At 41.5% G+C, this 6000-nt stretch overlaps 1 long non-coding RNA gene across 1 annotated transcript in view; it reads right to left on the bottom strand.

Moving 5' to 3' along the window:
• Positions 1–267: 267 nt before the first annotated feature.
• Positions 268–6000, bottom strand: part of LOC125463482 (uncharacterized) — a 28687-nt gene continuing 22954 nt past the window's right edge. Inside the window, exons 2-3 of the long non-coding RNA XR_007249835.2 lie at positions 1735–1809; positions 268–553 (exon numbers count right to left, since the gene is read on the bottom strand). This is a non-coding gene — a long non-coding RNA (uncharacterized LOC125463482). The remainder of the gene's footprint in view (positions 554–1734; positions 1810–6000) is intronic.

Below are 6000 nucleotides of genomic sequence, written 5' to 3'. Positions count from 1 at the left end.
AATGCCAATCTTGTGAAATTTCTAACAAAGCAGTCCAACTTGCTGAAGGGCCAAAATAATTCTGAGTTTGAACAGCAGATGGCATCAGTTTCAAGTGTGTGCTTGTTTAAAAAAAACATGCATTTAATAAGTTGTAAATTACCCATTGCTTGTATTTTTTAAACATTTAGAAGTGATGTTGATCACTGAAAATTAAAAATGTTGAAATTCATCAAAATGGCAAAGCAGTTTATTTTGAATTAATCATATTCTTTATTGTGGGGATGATGGCAAAATTACACGACAAATAATCCAGAACCTCGGGATAATGTGCTGCAAACATGGGTTCAAATCCAACCACAGTAGCTTGTGGAATTTAAAATGAATTCATAAATCTGGAGTATGAAAAGTAATCACAGAAGCCCATCTTGGTCACTAATCTCCTTTAGCGAAGTGAATCTACTGTCCATGTTTTGTGCTGCACATGTGACTCCAGTACTGTGATTGCTAACTTCAGAGGGCATTTAAGAGTCGATCAGGAGCAAATGCCGGCCTTGCCAGTAATATCTACATCCTACAAAAAAAGTAAGATACAAAAAAAATTATTCTAAAATTCTATGGCAATCACCAGCCATGAAAAAGCTAACGAAATTGATTTATATTGTAAAAGCAAAATTATGAAACAAATTGAGTGGTTCTTTCTTTATGGAAGGATCCACATCACATTAAAAGAATGGAAATAATTCTATCAAATGACAAAAGTCAAATTTTCAGAATACAACTCTGGAGATTATAATTCTCAAGTTACTTCACGATTAGTTCATTCCACATTCATTCAATCTTGCAATTTCGCTGCTGCATTCAAATTTTCACAAGATAGACATTACACTGCTTTTGAGTCGACATATTTCCATGTCAATGCTATTCATATTATTGTCATGACTCTGAAAGTTCGCTGAATCTAGGAAGCAAATTTAAATACTTTAAATTGAAATCTATTGCTCCGTTGTTTGAATCCTGGTTTTGGGTAGCATTTAGATTTGGATAACTCCTACAGACAAGTTTCAAAGATATTTGGCTGAAGCTCTTGATTAAGCATCGGAGTGCAAAGGATACTTTGTCTCCAGAAGATGAAAAAAATTGGCAAAAGACTCTATCCCACACACAAAGTCCACTCCTGCCACTGATGATAGAGTTGCATTAAGAACGGACCTCAGTAATGTTGTAAATAAAACTTGTTTCATCCTGCTGGCTAGCTGAGAACACAATGTAAATGTGATGAATCCTTTAAAAAATATTAAAAGTTGAAATATAAATATGAACAAATGTTCGCAGACTAGGTTCAGATTCCTCTGAATTACCATGCTCACATTGACTTCATAATACATTACAACAAATGGAAGGAAAACAAAATCTTTAGAAAGTTACATCGAAAAATGGAAGGAACAAATTGGTGCAATTGGAGCATGCTGGGACCAGAAGCCAGAAGCTGATGGATCAAAGCGATCCTCTGCTATTCTTGGGGTCAGGGTTGTGACTGGTGACTTGACTAACCAATGGTATTATTGCTGGAATATTAATCCAGACACCCAAGTAATGTTGTGTGGACCCAGTTCAAATCTCACCACAGTAGATAGTGGAATATTAGTTTGAGATAAAAAACAATCTGGAATTGAGATTCTAATGATGACCATGAAATAATTGCCAATTGTTGGTTCACTAATGTCCTTTATGGAAGGAAATAGCTATCCTTACCTGGTCTGGCTGACATGTGGTGACTCTTAACTGCACTCCGAAATGGTCAAGGAAGCCACTCGGTTGTACCACACACTAGAAAGGAAACAAAAATTCAAATTGACGGAGTACCTGGAATCAATCTGTCAAAGACAGTCCTGATGACCTTGCAATGTCCTGCTTACAAATGTCTGGGGGCAAGTACCAAAATTCAGAGAGCTGCCTGACATAAAATATGATTTCAGAGACACACTTATGTTCCCAGACACCACCGTCACCATCAGTAGATATGTCCCTCCAGCAGCACAGGCCCAGCAGAGTTGACAACAAGTGGCATACAGCTGGAACTCCTCAACAAGGCTCCTTGTGGAGACAAGGTCTAATCTTCACATGAGAATTCCTTACCCTGTTGTATGGCACTATCACCATCTAATCGCATAGGCTTCAAACAAATGTTGCAACATAAAAACTGGGCATCCATGGGGTGCTTTGGGCCATCAACAGCTGCAAGATTGCTCTCCAGCTCAATCTGCAACCTTATGGCCTGGCATATCACTCACACAACCATTACCATCAAGTCAGGGGATCATCATGGGTCAATGAAGAGTACAGGATGGCATGCCAGAAGTTGCACCAGGCATACCATAAGTGGTTCAAAGTGGTGAAGCTAGCAAATAGGACTGTTTCCTTCCCAAAAGTAAGTGTTAGACAAAACAAAGCGATCCCACAACCAATGAATCAGATCTAAGCTCTGCAATCCTCTTAGATCCAGTGGTGGACAACAAAACAACTCACTGGAGGACAAGGCTCTACAAATACCACTGCCCTCAATGATAGAAGAGCCAAGCACAGCAACAATCTTCAGAAAGAGGTGTTGAGTGGATGATCCATCTTGGCCTCCTCCAGAGATCCTCAGTCTTCAGCCATTTTGATTCACTCTATGTGACATCAAGAACAGGCTGGAGGCACTGGATACTGCAAAGGATACTGGCCCTGACAACACTCTGAAAACAATACTGAAGACTTGTACTCTAGATCTTGCCGCTCCCCTAACCAAGCTATTCCAGTGCAGTTACAACACCGGCATCTACCCAACAATGTGGAAAATTGTTCAATTATGACCTGTACACCAAAAAAGGACAAATCCAACCCTGCCAATTATCACATCATCGGTCTACTCTCAATCATCAGCAAAGTGATGGAAGGAGATATCAATAATTCTATCAAGCAGTGCCTACTGTGCAATAATCTGCTCAGTGACACGCAGTTTGGGTTCCGCCAGGGCGGTTCAGCTCCTGACCACATTACAGCCTTGGTTGAAATATGGACAGAAGAGCTGAATTCAAGAGATGAGGTGAGAGTGACATTGAGGTCATATTTGATCAAGAATGGCATCAAGGATCTTTGCCAAAACTGGGGTCAATGGGAATAAACAGGTAAGTTTTCCCCTGATTGGTGTCATACATGGCACAGGGGAAGGTGGTTGTGGTTGTTGGAGGTCAGTCACCTCAGCTCCAGGATAGCTGTATTGGAGTTCCTCAGGGTGGTATTCTGGTCCCAAACATCTTCAGTTGCTTTATGATTGACTTTCCCTCCACTTTATGGTCACAAGTAGAGATATCAGCTGAATATTGCACGATGCTCAGCACCATTTCTGATTGCTCATATTCTAAAGTAGTTCATGTCCAAATGAAGCTGGGCTTGGTTAGTATCCAGGCCTGGGCTGTAAAGTGGCTGGAAATATTCATGCCACACAAATTTCAGGCAATGACAATCTCCAACAAGAGAGAATTAAACCATCATCCTCTGACATTCAATGGCAAACCCACATTATTAACCTCTGAGGGTTACCATTGACCAAAAACTGAACTGGATTTGCCACATAAATACAGTGGCTACAGAACTAGGGCAGAGTCTAGCAGTAGTAAGTAACTCACTTCTGCAGTAAGTAACTCACTTCCTGACTCACAAAAGTCTCTCCGTCACCAAACTCAGGAGCAGCAGCGTATATCATTTGTAAGATGCACTGCAGAGCTTCACCAAGACTCCTTAAACAGCGTCTTCTAAACCTATGACTACTTCCATCTCGAGGGACATTGGCAGGAGGTACAGGGGAACACCATCACCTGCAAGTTCCCCTCCTGACTTGGAAATAAATTACCATTCCTTCATTGTTGCTGGGTCAAAATGCTCAAACTCCCTCTTCAACAGCATGTGGGTCTACCTACGGTACATGGACTGCAGCAGTTCAAGAAGGCAGCTCATCACTACTTTCTCAAGAGCAACTAGACATGGGCAATGGAAGCTGGCTCAGTAAGCAGTACTCACATGCCATGAATACATTTTTTAAAAATGTGTTTAGTTTCTGAAAAAGACACCAGTTTTTTAAGAAACTATGGTATGAGGCTGTTAGACACATGTATGTAATATTTTTATCTATTTGGTTTAAATAAATTACAAGCCCTGTTTGCCATGTGCATTCTCTACAGGGTAATACTTCTTTCCTCTCACGCATTTTTCAGCAAAGTTTGTTCATTAGTTGTTGTTTATTTTAAACAAGTTAATTGAGGAAGTGTACAAACCCTAACGGTGAGAAGACCAGCTGATAATTACCAATCAGAAGCTGTGAACGTCATCTCGAAACAACCAATTCTGAATGGCCCATTAGATAAACATTATAGTCAAAGTAAAAGCCAACAACGTCAAATCTTTCAAATTGCATCCATGAACTAAAGGTGATAGAAACACTGCCTTCCTGGCATTGGAGGCAATCCAAAGAGGGTTTACTCGCCTGACCAGGCAGCATCAGAGGAGCAGGAATGCTGACGTTTCATGTCGGGATCCTTCTTCAGAAATTCTACCACTTGGCTGATACCAGGTGTGGAGATACCGTCACATGAGGTTAAACTTGTGATCAGAGAAAATGGGAACTGCAAATGCTGGAGAATCCAAGATAACAAAGTGTGGAGCTGGATGAACACAGCAGGCCAAGCAGCATCTCAGGAGCACAAACGCTGACGTTTCAGGCCTAGAACCCTTCATCAGAGAGGGGGATGGGGAGAGGGTTATGAAATAAATAGGGAGAGAGGGGGAGATGGACTGAAGATGGATAGAGGAGAAGATAGGTGGAGAGGAGAGTATAGGTGGGGAGTTAGGGAGGGGATAGGTCAGTCCGGGGAGGACAGACAGGTCAACGAGGCGGGATGAGGTTAGTAGGTGGGAAATTGAGGTGCGACCTGAGGTGGGAGGAAGGGATGGGTGAGAGGAAGAACAGGTTAGGGAGGCGGGGACAAGCTGGGCTGGTTTTGGGATGCAGTGGGTGGAGGGGATGAGCTGGGGCCGTCTCATGAGGAGAGGTTGAGTAGTTTGAGTCTGTGATTCATTGAATTATTGAGAAATATGAGGTGACTTTGTTGATACATACTAAATTCGTAGACCACTTGACAGGGTAGATGTGGAAAAGTTGTTTACCCGCTGTGGGAGCATCTAGAACCAGAGGGCATCATCTCAAAATATGAGATTGCACAACTAAGACAAAGATGAGGAGAAATTTCTTGTCTCACAGGGTAGAGAATCTGACAAATTCTTTGCCACAGAGGGCTGTTGATGCTTGGTCATTAAATATATTCAAAGCCGAGATGCAAGATTTTTAATCATAAGGGAATCAAGAGTTATGGGGATAAGACAAGGAAGTGGATCAGATGGTTTTTACATTAGCCATGAACTGATTGACTAATAGGGCAGACCATTAATCACCTGAATAGCTTACTTCTGCTCTTACATCTTAAGGATGTAATCCAAGTCCCTGGAACAGGATCAATGGAATTATTTTGTGGATGCCTTAGAATGCCAGCAGTATTTCAATTCCATTTGGACACAGTATTTTGACATTCCCTGAAGGCAAAGGTAAAGTTGCCAAATTCCTCGTGAGCATAGCGCTACAATCTGCACTCTTATTAGAGAGAGACAAATAGTGGTGGTTTAATCTGAGGGTCATCACATCTCAGGGCAAGGGGAGTACCTTCATGGTAACCTAAGTTGGCACAGGAATTGCGCCTACACTGTTAGGATCACTCTGCATCACAAACCAGCCATCCAGCCAACTAAGGTAACCAACTCTCTATATGGCCCTATGGTTCCCTTATGGCAACTATAAATGTAAGTATGCTTACTTCATGCAGAAGTATCAGACGGTTACCACGCAACAGGTGGAAGTAACAAATTTTCAGAAAACCCAGACAGTTCATTCCATTGTAAAAATAAAAATAATGCAGATGCTGGAAATCT

Source organism: Stegostoma tigrinum, chromosome 22 (genome assembly GCF_030684315.1).
Source record: "Stegostoma tigrinum isolate sSteTig4 chromosome 22, sSteTig4.hap1, whole genome shotgun sequence".
NCBI lineage: Eukaryota > Metazoa > Chordata > Chondrichthyes > Orectolobiformes > Stegostomatidae > Stegostoma > Stegostoma tigrinum.
The sequence above is the reverse complement of the archived record's forward strand: the minus strand, read 5'-3'. Positions and strand labels throughout refer to the sequence as shown.